The sequence below is a fragment of the Lutra lutra genome, chromosome 10 (assembly GCF_902655055.1).
Source record: "Lutra lutra chromosome 10, mLutLut1.2, whole genome shotgun sequence".
Classification (NCBI taxonomy): Eukaryota; Metazoa; Chordata; class Mammalia; order Carnivora; family Mustelidae; genus Lutra; species Lutra lutra.
Window position 1 is genome coordinate 2,863,708 of NC_062287.1, and position 22,774 is coordinate 2,886,481.

Sequence of the window (22,774 nt, forward strand, 5' to 3'; positions counted from 1 at the left end):
CTTTGTTTCCTTTCCTGACCACCTCAAGACTGTCCCAAATGCTCCAAAATTTTCAGTTATCTGATATCCAAAATGAAAGGGTCCAGTGCTGGATCGGTATCCCTCCTTTACTTCTCACATCAGCCTTCTTCTGTCCTTGGTGAAGTGCCTCTCCCTCGCTTGGGTTCCCTGTATGCGTATTGCTAACAGAGTTAATTCATTGGTCCAAGATGATATTAGAATAACTTGGAAAACAAGGAGGGCTTTTAAGAATGGAAAGAGTTTTTGATTAGGTAATTTACCACCGTAAGGGTTGGCTAATGTGGCAATGACCACCCTTGCATGTTGTGGGATTGTATAAACATAAAGACAAATGAGACAGGCTGACACCCTCGGGAACAGGTGCTTTGAGGCAGAGAACAGTATGAAAACACAGGGCAAGGCAGGCCCTCTTCGAGATTGTTAGAACCAGCTTCTGACCAGAATTACACTGCTTTTGCTAGCTCAACTAGCAAATCTGTATTAGAATAATGACTAAAATATTCCTTCATGAGTCTTAGGGTCTCTTAAAGATTGTGCTGTTAAATTATCTTTGGGAGAAAGATAAATCATTTTAATATAAACACCCATCAAACTTAGCAAATTAAAGAGCAGGCTCTATAGTTAAACACATGATTTTTATAAGGAAAAGGGTGATATTCTGCTAATTTATTTATTATGCACTCATTCATTCATTTGTTTTAAATCTCATAAATAACAAAAAGGCTCTGGTGACAAGGGGGGCAGTTAATGGTATAGAAGAACTTCAGTTTGGTGCAAGAAACGTAACTTCCTAAATTTTATAGGCTACATTACAGCCAAGCTCCAAGGAGGAAGGTTTTCCCTGTTTCATTTGACACTAATTGGCAAAACTGTTGAAAACCTCAGCAGTTAATCCAATGTGGACATCATTTTCTACACACATATTTAACACACAAGAACACAATAACTTTAGCCTTTCTGCTGACGTGCTAATTTTGTGTGTGGAAAATGAAATTCTCTTGGATTGGATGTCTCACGCTATATGTTTGTGTGTAGAATCAGATATGAGAAATGCATTTTTCAGGCAATACAATATACTCATTTATTGTGATGCTGTTTAAAAACCAAAATGCTCTCTTATTAAGAAATATCTAAATGACCGGGAACAATTGGGCTGACTTTTCTAAACCAGAATAGCTAGGCTCAAATTGATCGTGTTCATGCTCTGAATATTCTGATTTGCTTGGATCCATTTACTGGAGCCAGATTGAACAAACCCAGCTACTTTAGGTCATACATTGTTCGTGACAAAATTGCCCCCGGCGTTGACACGTTCGTTCTATCTAAAGCATGATGGGAACATAATATGTCTCTTTGTGGGCAGAAGCTTCAGTCAAGGTAATTATGATAATAGAGTTCTACTTAGGTTGTTGTATGTGTTCTAACAGTAGTATGATACATGAAAAATGGTAAACCTAGTAGCTTCAGCCGTAGGCCTACATCCCCTCCTCAGTTGCAGCAAAGACTCAACAGAGTGAGGACAAAAAAGGCAAAATATATTAATATTTCCACTCTTTCTGCCGAGCCAAATTGTCAATATTTTCCTTTGTATGCAGGGTGTTCAAATATCACATATAAAATATGTTAAAATCAATAGATTAAATGAAAATATGATAGAAAGATAAATAAAGACTAGAGATTATTGTGAAAATAACCCCTCTGTTCTTCCACACAGACTCGAAAGTGCGTTTCCTCCTGGTCACCAGAGCTCACCGACCTTAGGAAACTCACCTAATGACAAACTAAAATTAACATCCACATGTCCTTTGCCTAAAGCGAGCCACCACTAAAGGATGGACAGAGACAAAGGGAGGCCCATTCTGGCTGGAAACTGGGCCCAGGATTTCACTGGTTGTATATTTGTTATATTTGAGCACGAGCGTTTAGTACGACACAGGCTTAACAACAGCACCACAAGGCTCCAGGAAACCTTGAGAGTTTAAGAAATCCATATCTCTGCCTCCAGGTGGAACCGCTTAGAAATGTGACAGAAAGACTAAGAACAGTTGAGCATTGCCTGTCTCCCTCGAATATAATTTTCTTCTCTGTAAAAGCCGTGGGTGAGTCAGTAATCACTAGAGCAAACTTCAAAGGCTCAAGGGAAATAGGAACTGTAAGTCAACACTGTTGTGTTCCTGGAAACCCCCGTGTGGCCTCCTCAGTGGGAAACCAAAGAGGATTGTCTGTGACTCAAATAGGATGAGAGAACCCTGTCAAACTCCACTGAAAGCCAAGTCTCAGATCTGTGTTGTTTGATTTGTTTGTTTTTTAAGCTTCTGTTTTGTTTTTTGTTTTTTTGTTGTTGTTGTTTTTAAGTTTACCTTCTATAGAAGCAATTTTTAAATTGTTTACAAACTGAAAATATTTGGGATCTATACCAAATTATTTGTTTTTGTTCTGGTTTCTTTTTTTTTTTTTTTTTTGCCTTATTCTTTGAAATCCATGTTTTGCTTTCAGACCAGTGCTTTGTTAAAGATTTTTTATTTATTTATTTGACAGAGAGAGAGCACAAGCAGGCAGAGAGGCAGGCAGAGAGAGAGGAGGAAGCAGGCTCCCTGCTGAGCAGAGAGCCCGATGCGGGGCTCGATCCCAGGACCCTGAGATCATGACCTGAGCCGAAGGCAGCGGCTTAACCCACTGAGCCACCCAGGCGCCCCCAGACCAGTGCTTTGTGATAACATTAATAATAATGAAATTATTAAGAAAGTTCTTATTTATTATCTTCCCATGATGGGACACACTCAACGCTAAAGTCTTTGTCTGGCTGGCTTCCAGACTTTGGGATGCATTAGAATCACCTGGGGAGCTCAGAAACCTCTCAAAGCCCGGTTGGCACCCCGTGACCATGAAATGAGAAGGTCCAGGGGTGGAGCCAGGCATCAGCATCGCTGTGTCTCTCTCATCCCAAAGAGCCTTTGCGAGGGGTGTGATTGTACTGGCTGTCTGAGGAAGCGTAGCCCGTCTACTCTGATGTTCAACTGTCTGGCATGGATCGCAGGCCCCATTGTGTGTGAACTCTGTGACACTCACCACTCTTTGACCTCAATTTCTCAGAAATTCCTTGCCATTGATATTGTGTCATAATTCAGCATATGCGTGGAAATCAAGTTGCTTCTCAGGAAGCTGTGGCAGAGCACAGGTGGGACTCCCACCACAGGTATGGATGTGGAGGAAGGATGGCTTCGTGGATGACACAGTGCTCACTACTTCAGAGGGTCTGACAGGGAATCTTATGATTGCTGAACTTTACCCTTAATTATGAGTACACTTAGAACGCTTTCACCTTCTGTTTATTTTCCTGGGATTGCACAGTTGTTGGGTTAAAAATCAAATCATCTATAAAACTCTTGACCCACTGTGACCTCGTATGTTGCCTGTATAAGCACAGCAAATGGAGAAACAAATAAAATGGAAACAATTATGAAGCAATACATGGTCTTTATAAATCATACTTGAAGTTGCTTGAGAAACGCAACCTCCAAGTGACCTTAGCAGTCATTTGGTCTCTCCCGTTGGATGACTTTTTTCAAATCAAGTTCCATATATATGAAAATTCTGCTAGTACCGTTTCTCTAAATCAAAGTTATTATACTTTATACCTATAACAAAGAACAAAAGAAAACAAACCTTGTTTAAACTCTCTTAGGGCCATCACAGCAATGTACTCTAGTGACTTCAGTGAGGTTTTTCACTTCCTCCAGAGATCCAAGTGCTCTGTCGGTATGCCTGTGTGAGCCATCATCTTCACTATTTATTTATTTGTTTGTTTATATTTAAACTGTCGACTATAATCATGTAATTACCATTCCTTGATTCACTTTTCTTCCCTTCCCATGGAGTTTTAGAGCTGTATAATGATAGAGACAACATGGTTAGCTTTCAAAAAATCAATCCCGTGAGAACCATCTTTATAGGAAGGGCTTGGAAGTTATGAAGAGACTTCTCTAATTCTGTATTTTAAAATTATTCCATGCCATTTTTGCCAAATTACTTAAAAGGTAGAAAATGCTGGTTTATTTCAAAAGACAATCTTACTCAAAAAACATTTCTCAAGAGCGTCTACATCCTAGTAAACCTTCATGGTAAATAGTGTCAAGAAGCAAATGGATGGGTGCCCCCCTACCCCAGAAAGGAAACAGAGTGAGTACATCTGACTTTGGGAGAATAGCTGTTATAAGGGATACCATTTCTGATGTAAGAGCAGTCAATGGCTTCACATCCTATGATTATTTTCTGTTGTCCGTCACAAAGTGAGGAGCTGAATTCTTACAAGGTCAAAATCTGACTTCATTAGAGAATTTTTTTTCCCTAATGAAGGGGAAGTATGATAACGGTTTACTCCTAGAGTTATTGAAACCTACATGAGACTTTTATTAGCAGAATTAGAACAGACAGCAAGTGGGAAACCTAGGAGCTGTCATCTTCTGCACTCAAAGCCCTGTCAGCAAAGCAAAGGAATTAAAGGCACATTACAGACAGGAGGCTTCACTCCCTTTAGACCATTACTCCATTCCTGGGGCAGAACAATGTCTAGCACATAGTCAGTACTCAACAAATGTTTGTGAGAAGAACAGCATAAGTGAAGATTTCAGTTAATGCAAACTGGAAAATATGTTGTTAATGTTATGAATGATTACTGCCAGTTTCCTATGGGGTGGGCACTAAATTTGTACTTGGGACTTAATATTGTTTAATGACATGTTTGGTGATCAGGTCCTTGTCTACCTCTCCAAAAGTGCCTTGAATCATTCTTCTCTCAATCCACTCTAGGCAAGTTCACTTTGTTTCTGGTCATTAAAAACCTAACCTCTAGGAGCACCTGGGTGGCTCAGTGGGTTCAACCTCTGCCTTCGGCTCAGGTCAAATGATCTCAGGGTCCTGGGATGGAGTCCCACATCGGGCTCTCTGCTCAGCAGGGAGCCTGCTCCCCCCTCCTTTCTCTGCCTGCCTCTCTGCCTACTTGTGATCTCTCTCTCTCTCTCTCTCTCTCTCTCTGTCAAATAAATAAATAAATAATCTTAAAGAAACAAAAACAAAAACAAAACCAACAAACCCTAGCCTCTTACCTACTTTAAGGTCTTGGCACTTAACATCCCATTTCCTTGAAAGGCTCTTTCCCCAGCTCTTAATACGGGTGACCCCCTTCTCTTTCTTGGTTCTCAGCTCAAGTTTACCTCCTCAGAGATGCCTTTTCTAACTGCTAATGTCATGCGCCACATCTCTTAATTCCCAGCACACTTAGCATATCATTCTGTTTGCCTCATAACCTTGACCATAATCTGACATGGTATTGTTACATTATTTATTTACTTGTTTATTGTCTTTCTCCCGCCATTTTAGAGCGTTCCCCTCTTTGCCGGCAGGGCACATTGTATCTAATTCTTCATGGTCTCTGTGGCATGTAGAACAACATCAGAAACCCTGTGGTGCATGTTTAATAACTTAATGTTAATATTTTGGTCATATTTATGTCTTTGTGATATAGACATTTAACTTTTAAATTATGCTAAAAGAATTCTTTTTTTTCCTCTTTAAGATTTCCATGGGAAAAGTTTAATCCAATGATTCTCTAAACACCTGGTAGCAACAGCAACATAACAGAGGAGGAACTGTTTGCCTTACGTGTCAGTGATTTTGTGAATCCAAGCTCCCAAGGACCGTATTTATACCACTGTAAATACCATCAGATCATTAGATTAGTTTCTTTTTTTTTTTTAAGATTTTATGTATTTATTTGACAGAGAGAGATCACAGGTAGGCAGAGAGGCAAGCAGAGAGAGAAAGAGAGGGAAGTAGGCTCCCTGCTGAGCGGAAAGCCCAATGCGGGACTCGATCCCAGGACCCTGAGATCACGACCTGAGCCAAAGGCAGCGGCTCAACCCACTGAGCCACCCAGGCGCCCCTAGATTAGGTTTCTGACTATTCACTAGAAACTAAGGATCAACAGTGAAAAAATTAGGCAAATAGTTGGAAAGTTCTCAAATATGCATGTTTAGAATCCTGTTGAAAAAGAAACCTGGGGGCGCCTGGGTGGCTCAGTCATTAAGCGTCTGCCTTCAGCTCAGGTCATGATCCCGGGGTCCTGAGATGGAGCCCCACATGGGGCTCCCTGCCCAGCGGAGAGCCTGCTTCTCTCTCTCCCTCTGCCTGTTGCTCTGCCTACTTGTATACTTTCTATTTCTCTGTCAAACAAATAAATAAAATCTTTAAAAAGAAAAAGAAATCTGTAGTATTTATTTTTACCTAAATACATGGCATCATGGAAATGGAACTGAACGGAACTGAAAGTATAAGATTCTTATCCCAGGATCTGCTATTTGGCTGTCGTGCAGCTAAGGTAGATTTAAAATAATATTTTGGAGCTGCCATGTGTTCTGTTCATTAGAAGCTTGAAACACTGGCCACAGAGGGTTCTACAGAGTCAAACAGGGGTCTGTTAATTCAGGAAAGAATTAACAGGTGGAGTGAGGTCAAGCCTTACTTACTTATTTGCTGTGACATGGGGATGAGGAGTATGTTAGCCAAATAATAGATACTTCATTTTTTCCATATGCTTACAGCATGTAGTTTGGTTTAATGACATGATTTCCTCTTTCTTTTAGATATAGTGCAATCTCACAATAATTGTGCTATTGTGAAATGCACATTACTATTATTTTAGACATCCCATTTCTTTTTATTCCACGGAGATTGTTCTACCTGTCACTACTGGACCCATTCAAAGACCTGTCTTCCTTTTATTTAATGTTAATCTTGTATTTCCTATATATATTTTTTCTACCTGGAATTTAAAACAGTGTCAACCTATAAATTAAAATCAGCAAAACATCTAGCTTACATAACATTAGAAGAAAAACCTCATTCATTTTGGTCAACACAATAAGAAAATCATTCTTCCCTTTGCCTTTGGGATAAAATAATTTCTTGACTCCATTAATTCATATTAACAAATATTATCTACTACATACAATCAAATCTTTATTGTAAAACACAGAATGGAAAGTATCTAAAAGTCATCAAATAATAAATATAAGTTCAACAGCTGTAGTCTCAAATACTGTGCCTCTATATTATCTTGAATGTCAGTCTAACACTAAGAAACTTTTTAAAAATATGCTGTAGGGCTCATCTTCTTTACATTTCTTTTCCATTCTTGAAAGACAAAAAAAAAAAAAATACGGTTACCTAAGGGTCTCTGTGAGTAAAATAATAACAATAATCAACTATGCATTATTTTCTTTTTTACTTGCTTTTTTTGTTAATTTTATAATAAAAAACACTGAGGGTGCATATAGAGAAAAGTAGAAACAACTTGGCATTTTCTAATAAAGTGTTAATAAATAGAACTAATTTGGAGGGAAGGTATTCTGCTGTAAATTGCTTATAAAAAGTTGATTTATTCAAATTAAGTTCTCTATTGATGTCCCTATAAACAGGCCATTAATTTACTCATTCAGTCAGCAAACATTTACTGAGTGCCTAGTTTATGCTAAACACCAAGGAATAAAGATGAATATGACAAGATTTTTGCCCTCCAGATGTTCACAGCCCAGAGTGAAGATAGATTTGTAAGTAAAAAGAGGTACACTATTACATGACAAGTGTGGTAATAGAGTTATAATTGGAATACAGGGGACCTGGAACACAAAGAGAACAAATAATTTTCTGAAGGCAATTATATATAAGGGAAGTGATATGAGAGCCAAGTGGAAAATAATTTGGTAAGTTCAAAAGAAAAAGGGGTCAGGGAAGTTAAAGGAATGAAATGATGAAACGACAGAGGTTAAAAGAGTGATGCCATGTGAGAACACCACCATTTGTCCTATGGGCAGAAGCACAAACAATGAAATTTAGCCTTTGTGTTTGCCATGCCTGTGAACATCACATGCCCAGCAGACAAGCCTGATGCAGAAGGCAAGTCACTCCTGGAATTGCACTAATACCATCTCAAAAAATAGTGGTCATTGGCTCATAAAAAAATTCTGTTAAGTACATATGACAATTTGTTAGGTTTATAATGGATTTTTTAAAATGATGCCTGACTCAAAGATATTTGCTTCTCAAGTTTAGATACAAGCTGTAACATAGCCCAAGGACCAAAAACAAAAGATAACAAATAATGGCAACTTTCACCATACTATCTGTAGAGAGTTGAAGTATAGTCCAATTTACCCAGCATCTTCATTAATGAGTTAAAAGAGGGTGTAAATAACACCACACTAATGATATTCACAGATGATGGCAGTTTGGAAACTGTCTCACTGACACCACTGTTGCCTGGGAAGTAACAACAGGGAGACAGAATAGCTTGGAAATATTGGTAGACAAATCAAATGGGAAAGAGCATTTAGCTTCATATTTTAAAAAGGAGCAATCGAACAATCTGGAGAGGAAAAATAAGATATACAGAAACACAGAAAGTGACAATGCCAAATGTTCATAATATACAAAAGCGAAAGTCATTTAGAAGTCCCTAGAGTTCTTCCTCTCTCTCTCTCTCATTCTCTCTTTCTTTTCCTCTCTGCCTTAGTCTGGAGAAAGTATATCAAGGAAGTTATGAAGTAATGGTCACTGAAAAAGGGACAGTGATCAAAGAAATTACCTCTCTGACATGGAGAATAAAAAATATAACAGCTGCTTCCCTGAAGAGTTAGGAGGTAAAAGGACTCCTTCAACAGCTAAAATCAATACAGTAAAATGAATGATGAGCTGACATTGGGGAGGAAAATACTCTCAACAAGATTATGTTTTAAAGGAGAAGGTGTCAGGAAGAGAGGAAGATGGTGGCCGAGTGGGAGGACTCCAGGCTCACGTCGTCCCATGAGCACAACAAGATAACTATCAAATCATCCTAAATACCCCAGAAGTCAACCTAAAGACTAAGATAACAAACTCCACAACTAAAGGAAGAGAAGGAGCCATAGCTAAGAAGGTAGGATATGTGGGGATGTGAAAATGGATCATGGGTGCTCTAGAGGGGAGAGAGCTATGGTCATGGAGTAGGCCAAGAGAGATGCACACAGGGGAACACACAAGAAGGATGTTCCCCAAAGCCATTGGCTTGGAAAATGAGAGCGGCTGAATTTCATGAGTTCTACAATCAGCAGGGCTAAAGCCTGGAGTTTTAAAGGTCAGTAGGCTTCACTAAGATAGAGCCTGGAGGGCACTGCCCTGCTCCTGGAAAGAAGGCAGGCAAACAGCTCAGGGGTAGACAGTGTGGAAATAATGATCTGAAGAATACGTGGGGCACACAGTGGAGAGATTATTCACTCTTCTCAGAGTGCTTCCGGGAGGCAGTATTCAAAGAGACACCTTTCTGGAAACGAGGGAGCTGACCAACACCATTTCCCTCCACACCCCATTCCTCAGCATAAACACAGAGCCACCAGTGGAAGGCAGAAAAACACAGACACTAGCTGCCTAACTGATGTACACCAAGTCTCACATCTCTACACTCTGGCAGGACTGCCCCTCTGAGGTAAGCTTGCCTCAGTGCCAGCACAGGGGGCCCCTTCCTCAGAAGAACCAGCAGAAGCCCCTGCCCACACCACGTCTCCTGACCAGAGAGTTCTGTGGGGCTTCAGTTCTGGTGGAGTAGTGTTAGGTCTCATTTCACAAGCAGACCTGAACAAGCGAAGTTAAAACTCACCATGTTCTGGCCAAGGACCAAACCCTGACCACTGTAGGCTAGGGGAACCTCTATATAGCACTGGCATGAAGGATAGAGCAACCAGAACACAGCAGCAGAGGGCACGGAGCACACACTGGGGCAATCCCTGAAGCACTAGGACCTGGGCACTACAGGACCTCTTCTTCATAAGGCTATTACTGTCCGGGGCAGGAGACATAGTTAGTTGGCTTTTCTAAACAAGGATAAAGGCAGAGACTTACACAAAATGCCATGATGGGAATTCACCCTACAAGAAAGAAAAAGAAAAGTTCACAGCTAGAGATCCAAGCAAAACAGATATAAGTAGCATACCTGATGGAGAATTTAAAGTAACAGAAAGATACTCAATAAGAGATGAAGAATGCAATAAATGAGATTGGAAATGGGCTTTGCAATAAACAGTGAGCTGGAAGAAGCAGAAGAATGAATTACTGACCTAGAAGACAAAGTAGTAGAATGCAATGAAATGGAACAAAAGGGAGAAAGAAGAATTGTGCAACATAAGAATACACTTAGAGAACTCAGTGACTCCAAGAAACAAAGTAACATTATTATTATAGGAGTCCCAGAAGAAGAAGAGAGAGAAGGGGGGGGCAGAAAATTTATTTGAAGAAATAGGAGCTAAAAACTTCCCTAATCTGGAGAAGAAACCAGACATTCAGATCCAAGAGGTATCGAGAACTTCCATCAAAATCAATAAAAGCAGGCCAACATTAAGACATATTGTAATTGAATTTACAAAATATAATGTAAAAAAAAAAAAATCTTAAGAGCAACAAGATAAAAGAAGTCCCTAAGCAAGGGAAGACCCATAAGGCTAGCTGGAGGTTTCTCAACAGAAACTTGGCAGGCCAGAAGAGAGGGACATAATGTATTCAATGTGCTGAATGGGAAAAATTTGCAGCCAAGAATACTCTACCCAGCAAAGCTATTATTCAGATTAGAAGGAGAGATGAAGAGTTTCGCAGACAAACAAAAACTAAAGGAGTTTGTGACCACTAAACCAGCCCTGCAAGAAAGATCAAAGGGGACTCCTTGAGTGGAAAGGAAAGACCAAAAATGACAAAGACAAGAAAGGAACAGAGACAATCTCCAGAAGCAATGACCAAACAGGTAATAAAATGGCAATAAATACATATCAATAATTACTTTGAATGCAAATGGACTAAATGCTTCAATCAAAAGACAATAGGGTGTCAAAAAGTATTAAAAAGCAGTACCCATCAGACCCCTGGGTGGCTCAGTTGGTTAAGCGACTCCCTTCAGCTTGGGTCATGATCTCAGAGTCCCAGGATTGAGTCCTGCATTGGGCTCCCTGTTCAATGGGGAGTCTGCTTCTCCCTCTGACCTCTCCCCTCTGGTTCTCTCTTTCTCTCCCTCAAATAAATAAACAAATAAATAAATAAACTCTTTTTTAAAAAATCTTAAAAAAACAGTACCCATCTATATGCTGCCTACAAGAGACTCATTTAGACCTAAAGACACCTGAAGATTGAAAGTGAAGAGATGGAGAAACATTTATCATGCTAATGGATGTCAAAAGAAAGTTAGAGTAGCGATATTTATATCTGACAAACTAGACTTTAAAACAAAGACTATAAAAAGAGAAAAAGAAGGGCACTATATAATCATAAAGGGCACAATCCACAAAGAAGATATAACAACTGTAAATATTTATGCACCCAGCATGGGAGCACCCAAATATATAGAAAAACTAATAACAAACATAAATGAACTAATTGATAATAACACAGTAACAGTAGGGGACTTTAAAACCCCACTTACATCAATGGAAAGATCATCTAAACAGAAAATAACCAAGGAAACAATGGTTTTGAATGACACACTGGACCAGATGGACTTAAGAAATATGTCAGAACATTCCATCCTAAAATAGCAAAATACACATTATTTTTGAATGCACAAGGACATGCTCCAGAATAGATCACATTATCAGGTCACAAAATAGACCTCAACAAATACAAAAAGTTTGAAATCACAATGTACCTTTTCTGACCACAATGCAATGAAATTAGCAGTCAATCACAAGGAAAAATCTGATAGAACTACAAATAGAGGGGAGTTGAACAACATGCTACTAAATAATGAATGAACCAGGAAGAAATAAATTTTTAAAAGTACGTGGAAACAAATGAAAATGAAAACACAATGGTCCAGAGTTTTTAGGATGCAGCAAAGGTGGTCCTAAGAGGAAAGTATATAGCAATACAGGTCTACCTCAAAAGCCAGAAAATTTTCAAATAAACAGCCTAAGCTTATACCTAAAGGAGCTAGAAAAAGAACAAACAAAGCCTAAAGCCAGCAGAAAGAAGGAAGTAATAAAGATGAGAGCAAAGTAAATAATATAGAAATTTTAAAAACAAAAACAATAGAATAGATCAATGAAACCAGGAGCTGGTTCTTTGGGGGAAAAAAAATCAATAAAATTGATAAATCTGTGCCCAGACTTATCAAAAGGAAAAGAGAAAGGACCTAAATAAATAAAACCACAAATGGGAGAAGAGAAATAACACCAACACCTCAGAAAGACAAATAATAAGAGAATGCTATGAAAAACTATAAGCCAACAAAATGGACAACCTGGAAGAAATGGATAAATTCCTAGAAACATAAACTACTACCAAAACTGAAACAGGAAGAAATAGAGAACTTGAAAAGACCAATAACAAGCACAGAAATTGAATCAGTAATCAAAGAACTCCCAACAAAAAAGAGTCTGGGACCAGATGGCTTCACAGGCAAATTCTACCAAACATTTAAAGAAGTTAATACCTATTCTTCTCAAACTTTTCCAAAACATAGAAAAGGAGGGAAAACTTCCAAATTCTTTCTGTGAGGCCAGCATTAACCTGACACCAAAACTAGATAAAGTGTCCACTAAAAAAGAGAACTACAAGCCAATATCCCTGATGAACATGGGTGCAAAAATTCTTAATAAAATACTAGAAACTGAATCCAACACATTAAAAAAATCATTCACCATGACTGAGTGGGATTTATTCCAGGGTTGCAAGGGTGGTTCAAAATCCACAAATCAATTAACATGATACATCACATTAATTAAAAGAAAGGATAAGGATCATATGATCATTTCAATAGGCGCAGAAACAGCACTGGACAAAGTAGAACATCCTTTCATGATAAAAACCCTCAACAAAGTTGGTTTAGATGGAGCATACCTCAACATAATAAAGGCCATCTATGAAAAACCCATCATCCTCAATGGGAACAAGCTGAGGGCTTTACCTCTAGGGTCAGGAACAAGACAGGGACATCCACTCTCACCACTTAGCTTGACATAATACTGGAAGTCCTGGCCACAGCAGTCAGACAACACAAAGAAATAAAAGGCATTTGAATTGGCAAGAAGAAGTCAACTTTCACTATTTGCAGATGACATGATAGTCTATATAGAAAACCCAATAATGGACTCTCCCAAAAAACTCCTAGAACTAATATCAAAAAAATCATCAGAGTTGCAGGATACAAAATCAACATAGAGAAATCTGTTGCATTTCTACATAATAAAGAAGCAAAAAGAGAAAATAAGGAATGAGTCCCATTTAAAATTGCACCAAGAACAATAAAATACCTAGGAGTAAACCTAACTAAAGAGGTGAAAGACCTGCACTCTGAAAACTATAAAACACTAATGAAAGAAATTAAAGATGACGCAAAGAAATGAAAAGACATTCCATGCTCATGGATTGAAAGAACAGATATTGTTAAAATGTCTATATATATTTAATGCAATCCCTATCAAAATATCACCAACATTTTTCACAGCTAGAACAAAAAATCCTAAAATATTGTTGGGACCACAAAAGACCCAGAATAGCCAAATAAACCTTGAAAAGAGAAGAAAAGCTAGAAGCATCACAGTCCCAGAATTCACACTACAGTGATTAAAACAGTATGTTACTGGCACAAAAATATACATTTAGCTCAACAGAACAGAATAAAAAACCCAAACAGGAATCCACCACTAAATGGTCAATTAATCTTCCACAAAGCAGGAAAGAATATTCAATGGGAAAAAGACAGTCTTCTCAACAAATGGTGTTTGGAAAACTGGATAACAACATTTAAAAGAATGAAACACAGGGGCGCCTGGGTGGCTCAGTGAGTTAAGCCGCTGCCTTCGGCTCAGGTCATGATCTCAGAGTCCTGGGATCGAGCCCCGCATCGGGCGCTCTGCTCAGCAGGGAGCCTGCTTCCTCCTCTCTCTCTGCCTGCCTCTCTGCCTACTTGTGATCTCTCTGTCAAATAAATAAATAAAAATCTTTAAAAAAAAAAAAAAAAAAAAAAAAAAAAAAAAAAAAAAAAAAAAGAATGAAACACAGAAATAAATTCAAAAAAGATTAAAGACCTAAATGTGATACCTGAAATCATAAAAATCCTAGAGGAGAACATACGTAGTAACCTCTTTGTTATTGGCCACAGTGACTTCTTACTAGACATGTCACTGGAAGCAAAGGAAACAAAAGCAAAAATAAATAATTGGGACTTCATCAAACTAAAAAGCTTGTCCATAGCAAAGGAAACAATCAACAAAACTAAAAGGCAACCTAAGGAATGGGAGAAGATATTTGTAAATGACATATACCATAAAGGGTTAGTATCTAAAATATATAAAGAACTTATAACTCTCAACACCCAAAAGACAAATAATCCAATTTAAAAATGGGCAAAACACATGAATAGACATTTTTTTCCAAAGATAGGCACATGGCCCTCAGACACATGAAAAGGTGCTTAACATCACTCATCATCAGGGAAATACAAATGAAAACTTCAATATCACCTCATACCTGTCAGAATGGCTAAAATTAAAAAAAAAAATACAAGAAACAACAGGTGTTGGTGAAGATGTGGAGAAGGGGAGCCCTCTTGCACTGTTGGTGGGAATGCAAACTGGTACAGCCACTCTGGAGAACAGTGTGGAGGTTCCTCAAAAAGTTAAAAATAGAAATGCCCCCATGATTCAGTAATTGCACAACTAGGTATTTATCCAAAGAATGCAAAAATACAAATTTGAGGAGATACATGCACCCTAATGTTTATAGCAGCATTATCTATAATAGCCACCTTATGGGAACAGTCCAAGTATCCATCAATTGATGAATGGATAAAGAAGAGGTGATATATATATATATATATATATATATATATATATATGCCATAAAAAAGAATGAAATTTTGCCATTTCCAATAACATGGATGGAGCTAGAGAGTATGTAAGTCAGTCGGGGAAAAACAGATACCGTATGATTTTACTCATATGTGGAATCTAAGAAACAAAACAAACAAGGAAAGGAGAAAAGAGAGAAAGAAAGAGAGAGAGAGACAAACCAAGGAACAGACTCTGAACTAGAGAACACACCAATGGTAACCAGAGGGGAGGTGTGTGGGGGATGGGGGAAACGGGATGGGATGAAGGAGCGTGTATTGTGATAGGCACCAGATGTTGTATGGGAGTCTTGAATCACTGCACTGTATGCCTGAAACTAGTATTACACTGTATTTTTAACTCACTGGAATTTAAATAAAAACTTCAAAAGAAAAATAAAGGAGAGGGTGTAAATATTTCGCTAGACACTTAGGAGACCTTTCGAGTATACATTGAGGGGAAAAAAAAAAGAAGAAGAAGCTGTCTTTAGAGTCCTGTCTTCATATAATTTATAAGCTAGTTTGATGGGGGATAATTAGAAATCTTACAATTTGGAGAAAGGTGAGAAAGCAGAGGTGGAGAGCAAGGGAGGAAGGAGCCTGTAAGTGGGAACTCAGGAAATCCTGTAAGACAAGGCATTGAGATGAACATAACAAAAGAGTTTTTCAGGCAGATTTGGGAAGGTGGAGGGCATTGTTACTGACTCAACTTACTTTTTAGTGTTTGTGTGTTTGTTTTAATTCTGGAGGAACTTACAGGAAGATAAATAAACTCTGATGGAAATTAATATAGTGCGATCCCTGAGAATCCCAAATCCCATGTAAGAAACTTACAGTGTGATCCCCTAAATTTCACATTGAATCAAACTATTTTTATCCACAGGAAGTCCTTTCCCAGTCCAGTCACTCATTCACAACATCCGCCAAGTTGTGGTCCACTTTCTGCCTAACACAGTGGCAGTCTATACAGCAGAATCAAAGAAATCTCTTTGGGATCACACCCGTATTGACAGAGAGAATCTGGGGCTTTCTCTTGGATTATGTATGTCTTATGGTCCCTTAAACATGGATGCAGACTCTCTCAGAGGTCCCGCACTTAACGTTTTGTCCTGTGACCAGTGTCAGTAAATCTGAGCAGAACATGCCAACCAATGGAAAAGTGCAGCCTTTTAAGGCAAAGGTACTACGAGCTTCCGCAGTGTTGATCTGCTCTGTGTGAACGGTGGTGATCCCACCACAGAGCGGCTGGACCCGGCAACCTTCCATCCCGCTCATTCTCGGTAGGCAGCCAGACCACAGCTGGGGTTCTCTGCAGAGCCCCTCTAGAAGGCATTTCAAGAACAGGAGAGAGGTTGGGAAAAGGTCAGATCTGTGGGTATATGAAGCACCCCCACGAGGGTGGGTGGCCCAGTGAAGGAGGCTATTGTAAGGGAGATTGGCAGAAAGATAGAACGTGGGGAGGTCGTGCCCATTTTGGGGGTGGCCTCAGAGGTCAGGTTGAGCATTTCATTTTAGGAGCTAGGGAAAGAATGGAGTATTTCTGAGAAGTAAAGAAACAGAAAAAGGAGAAGGACGTTAGGAAGTTTGACCTGGTCGGAATGTGTCGGATTTTTGAGGGACGAGGTGAGAAGGATGATGAGTTTGGTGTTTGTGTCAGGAGGCTGGAATTTCCCCGAGACCAAGCCAGAAACTACTAATGACCCCGGGGGCTGCCACAGCCAGGCATGGATCTCATCCTTTTGCCCTGGGGACTGAAGCACAAACAAATGAGGGGTCTTCAAGAAACAATACAAAACCTTAAATGAACAACTATGCAAGTGAAAGACCCTAATACTTTAGCTTCTGCCTCTGATGCCAGCATTATAAAATCAGAACCTTTGTAAACTACCATTTCTTTTAATGGGTAGAAAGTTTTCCAGTGTTTTCCATTTTCTGTTTCAAATTCTTATCCTTCAGTCTCCAAGATAGAGCCAATTAAATAAGCATAGGATAATGATTTTCAGTTAACTTGGGAAAAAACGCATATTTTTCTGTCCAGAACTTCTGACCAGAAATAAAGAAAGAAGTCCTGAATTCTTTTACTACTCTCATTTATGAAGATCTTTTGATATTCAGGCAATTGATATCAAAATAGATTAAAAAGATCAGGTGTGAGGATGACTATAGGAGAAAAAAATAACAAAAGAATAAGAAGAAAGAGATTGGGAGGAACTCCCCCAGTGGAAAAAGTTATACATCAGAGCTGGTAGAGCTCACTTGTGCATTCTAAAGAAACAACGGAAAGACAGACTCGTGATTCAGGATCACCGTTAGAGTTTTTACTCTTTCAACAGATGATCCACAACACAAGGACAGAAAATATCCTGAGAATAAAGACCTATGTTGAACTTGAAGAATCTGATCAGGAGAATAACACCTTTAAGTACTAGTGATTCACAATGCACTCTCTGCTGTGTGGAGTGTGTTAAAGCTGGAAAAAATGAGAAAGAAACAAGTTTTACAGCTGTATCCTTGGCTGGGTTTTGTACAGAGAACAAAATAAACTCATCACCAGCTCTCAACAGACAGAAAGGCCAAAAAAGGAGTTCCTGTCCTCAAAGGTCCTTGTGATGCCTCAGACTGGTCTTTTATTATAATGCTCAGGTACCTGCCTTTCTGATCAAACTCAAGAGTCCCTGCTACTTGTGCTAGTTTCCTGTGGTTCCAGTAAGCCAGTAAAATAATGGTGAGGACTCAAATGTCACTAAGAGGTGAATCAATGTTTCTCAAACTTTTTGTTTGTTTATCTCCTAGGTGGATTTTTAAAATGTGTTTTTCCTACTCAACCTTACCCCCAAATGATATTTTAATTCCACAGACCCACTGGGCATCTCTTTATGGACTGTAGTAGCCCTTTGAGAATGCATGAGTTAGTCTATATCATGTTTTTAGGTCATTTCCAGATGTAGGGAAGGAATCATTTGTGCATGTTAAAGATTTTTTTAAAGATTTTATTTATTTATTTGAGAGAGAGAGTGCAGTGTGCATGAGCAGGGTGAGGGGCAGAGGGAGAAGCAGGCTCCCCACTGAGCAGGGAGCCCAACACTGGACTTGATCCCAGGACCCCGGGATCATGACTTGAGCGGAAGACAGACACTTAACCCACTGAGCCACCCAGGCGCCCCTCATTTGTGCATTTAGCTGTAAATTACCCCAGCCGTACTCTCTCAGGAGTAGATTTAGAAACCTCTTTACTTTCTTTTGTCTTTGCTTTTTATTTTTTCTTTTCCCCTCTTTTACTGTAAGCTAGCCTGTAAAGTCCTTTAAATCGGGCATGACGTCTTGTTCACTAACACCTTTCTCAGTGTCTGTCACACAGATGAGGCCTGGTAAAGATTTGCTGAATGCACGATTTATAGCAAGGGCCCTTCTATATTTCTCACATGACATTTCTGGAAAGGGCTGTGTCACATCTGGGACGTGCTATAGCACATCTGGATCTAGCTTCACGACTAAATTGTTCCTTAAAGGGAAAAAGGCATTTCTTAATTTACTTTTCGAAATGAGTCTTGTAGAACTAAAATCTATTTCCTGAACTTCCCATTCTTAGAGACAGTGCATCTAAATATGGGACAGTGGTGTTCATCAGCAAGAACGGAGTCTTCTGTCTCTTTTCTAATGTGTTACTTGGTCTTAAGCAATCTTTTATTTCTTTAGTCTTCTCCTTTGATTTTCTTACCTTTGAAATAGGGCAGTGAAATATTCTCCATCCATTGCTTGAGTTTTCTCTCAAGAAATCTGAGTAGTTGATAGGGCATTGATCAAGTATATGGATGGGGTGAGAGGTGTGGAGTCACTTCCAGCGGTTACCTGTGACAGTGTGTACAAAGAGTTTAAGCTGCCCTCGGAGAATGTTTAAGGATAAAACCCAAATAAGCCATTTTTCCCCAGTTACAATGAGAAAGAAGTATCTGATGGGGGGAAAAAAGATCCAAAATGTCAGGAACCAGGTAAGCCTAGAAAGACAATAGGAAGTGACGGGGCAGAATCAGAGCAAAAGAGAAAAGGAGAGAAAGCTAGAAAGTAAGAAGGAAAGCAGGGAGAGGGGGGAACCAGCTCTTGTCTGTGGACCAGACTCAGTACCCAAAGTTCACTAGCATAGGCTGCTTGATTATCATCTCCACGGCACTGGCCTAGTTAAAGCCACAAAAGTAGCCAGATACTTTATCTGTTAAAGATAAATGTAAATTATCCTTAAAAAGTTAATCTTAAAATAAATATTAATGAAGACCTATGTACTCATTTTTTTCCCCCTTTTAATTCTTAGATCTTTGCAGGGTTGAAAACCAACAGATGCTGTACTCAGATATTTTAGAATTAACTTCTTGCTGGTTAGGGTGAGTTAGAAAGGTCGGTAAGGATGAATTAATGATTATAATTCCCAGTTAAATGAATCTTTCAGGAACACTGTGGTAAACATCAGGAGTAGAGAAAGAAAATTAAAATAGAGAAGACAGGCAGAATTGTGAAAGAGCTTGCGTGATGTAGACAGCAAGAAGATTGTAGGAGGCCAGCCAAATAGAGTAAGCATTCATTTTCTCCTCCTGCTGCAACTTGGAATTCCTACCCTATCAGTAATGGGTAGTGCCATTATGATGGGGGAGGGAATTGGGAAGAGGAAAACACACTTTTTTTTAAATACAAGGAAATTTGGGGCACCTGGGTGGCTCAGTGGGTTAAACCTCTGCCTTCAGCTCAGGTCATGATCTCAGGGTCCTGGGATCGAGCCCTGCATCAGGCTCTCTGCTCAGTGGGGAGGCTGCTTCCCCCTCTCTCTCTGCCTGCCTCTCTGCCTACCTGTGATCTCTCTCTCTCTCAATCTGTGTCAAATAAATAAAATCTTTAAAAATATATATATATAAGGAAACTCTAACCATATGTAAATGAGGTAAACAGCAGTAAAACGTAGAGTGAGTAGCCACATGTGTAATCCAGTTGACTTGAGCTTGGAGGACGGTCTAGGCAAGTGTGGGAGGTACCATATTTCAGAAAATGATACTATAATGGAGACAAATGCCATTTAGGGGCAAAATAGCTTTTTGTTTCAGCTGACCTATTTTTTTTCTCCCTTCTCTTATGAAATCAATGTAATGTTAGATCATACCCTTGTCTATCTACATTGCCTCTCCCATTCTACTTATCAGGCAGAGGACTAGAGGGAATCACGGAGTGGGAAAAAGCGGAAGCCCATTCATCAGATGAGCCTGGGTCTTCAGGAAACTGGGAGGCAAATCCACAGCTTAATGCTCTCTCTGCTCTGGAGCTTCTTCCAGCGCTCATCCAAGAGGGGACTAGATCAGATGCTTAGCGGAAGAGACAAAAGCATCCCTGAGATTTTCCATTACCATCTGTGTTAGAGTTCTCCAGAGAAACAGGACCAATAGGAGACATGTATGTGTAGAAAGGAATGTACTCGAGTCCCGAATCGGATGGGATGAGGTAGAAGTCTGAACACCCAGGGAAGAATTGCAGCTTTGGTCCGAAGCTGATCTGCTGGTGGAGTCTGGCTCTTGCTCAGGGGAGCACGTTTTCGCTCTGTTCACTCACTCTTCAGAGGGAAACCGTCACATGATGGAGGGGAATCTGCTTTACTCACAGTCTACTGATGTACATGCTAACCTCAGCCAAAAAACACTTTATCAGAAATATGCAGAATACTGTCTGACCAAATATCGAGTTGCTCCATAAAACCAACCATCGCACTGTCTATAGTAGCCAAGGGCGTTTTCAGTAGAATGAGGTAGACTTAATATAAAACTGCTTTAAGGATTATCAAATGGAAGATTTACTGTATGTATGGAGAAATTCAATAAAACTGTACCGGATTTCAGATTGCTAGATAAACTCTTTGTTCGGATATATGAGTATACATTGCACATAGTTTACACAAGCATATTTTGAATGTATGTACTTGTCTGTTAACCATCAACTAAATGAAATCTATTCAGATTTTAAAGTATTTTCCAAAAAAAAAAGCGTTTTATAGAACATTAGGATCATTTCTTAGATTTGTTAGTCATAGATATCCAAATAAACTCCTAGCTATTGGTAAGATACCACAAATAATTTAAGCCCTGTTTTCTCGCCCCTTTCTCAACTAATTTCAGGGAGGATTTTATTTTGGATTTAGTAAAATGCTTATCAGTTATTTTGATGTTAGTTTTACTAGTGTGAATTTTTAAATCTCCAATTTTTTTTTTTTTCTTTTTCTCCACAAAGAATTCTGAGATCCCCTAGGTAGGAACACTGTTTTTCTTTGTAGCGTTTGGTAGGCATTTAGAAAATACTTAGTGAGTATTCATTTGTTGAGCCCATATTCTTTGCAGCTGCCATCGTGGGCAGCCTGTCTATTTTATGTGTATCCATGCGCATTGTGAGTGACCCAAATGATCCCCCCAAGCATCCTGATAGAAGCCTAATAAAAGCAAAACAAAATGGTCTTTAGTTTCCCAAGACAAGGTAGGTGTTAAACTTTCAGATCCCATTAGAAAGGAGAGTTAGTAAATGAAAGCTTCTGTCCGAAGGCACTGTTTGCCCCTCCGTTAGAATGGAGAGCAGGGTGACTCGGTCTGTTAGGTGTCTGACACTTGATTTCAGCTCAGGTGCTGGTCTCAGGGTCCTGAGATGGATCCCTCACCCAGCGGGGAATCTACTTTAGATCCCTTCTCCCTTCCTCTACTTCTGCCTCTGCTCCTCCCCCTGCTCTATCAATTAATTAATTAATCATTTTTAAAAAAGAATTTGGAGCAGGATACATCAAGCAAAGGAGGGCCGATGTGCTGTGGGCTCTGGGTGACCATGACCCCTGTAAGGAAAGGCATGCACCTGTCAGGTGCCCCACTGTGTGTGCACAAGGAAGGGCAGGACCCACCCACTTAGTGGCCCTTGAACAGTCATTGTCACTGTGCACTCCCACCATGTTTACAGCATGCAGTTCTTTTATGTAAATACCATTTTGACTACATCCATAAAATGTTCCATGGGGTCAGGGGAGTCCTTTTTACAATAAAGGAAATCTAGTGTGAGTGTGATCCTGTAATTCTCTGACAAGCAGGGAGTAAGGGAGTGAAGACTGGCACTGGTGTTCTGACTCTCAGTCTCGTGTTCTCATACTGGTGTCCACTGTTAGACTCCCAAGTTTAGGTAAGAGATGTTTCAGAACATTCTAGACATTGAGTGCACCTTGTGTGTGAAAAACAAAATATGTAGGATATCTGATCAGGACTTTAGAAATGCAAGAGCTTTGAGAAAAGCTAAAGAAGACCATGGAAGGCAGTATGTGTGTGCCTAAAGGGTGAAATGCAGTTAGAGTGCATTTATCCAACAGCCAGGATCTTCCAGAACACCTGGAGACAGGTGAGTGGTTTTCATGGAAGTGAGTGATTCACTGATCTCCCGTGAACAGGTATTATTTATGTTAATGAATCCAGGCATGGTCTCACAGAACTCAAGACTCTTTCCTAGATCTGGTCTTCTTTATAAATTTCAAATTCCTTGTAAAATGTGGAAAATGTCTTAAAGGATTTTTGTGAGAAAAAGATAATCTATACGAAAAGCATATACAAAGCATATAAAACACAGTCTTAATGCTCCTTAACTCTCCTCACTTCGAATTTGCACTGAAATGTTGTACTGGTTCTCTTGGTCATAAGATTTCTATTGCTGGACTCAGAGTCTTTCCAAACATTGTTAGTGTTCAAGGCTGTTTCCTAAATTATAAAGATTGATGCATTTGTTTCTCCTTAAATTTGTTTCTTATATTGGCCTTTTTGCTTCTTCTCTATTTTGCACGTTTATCCATTTCCCCCTGTTGCT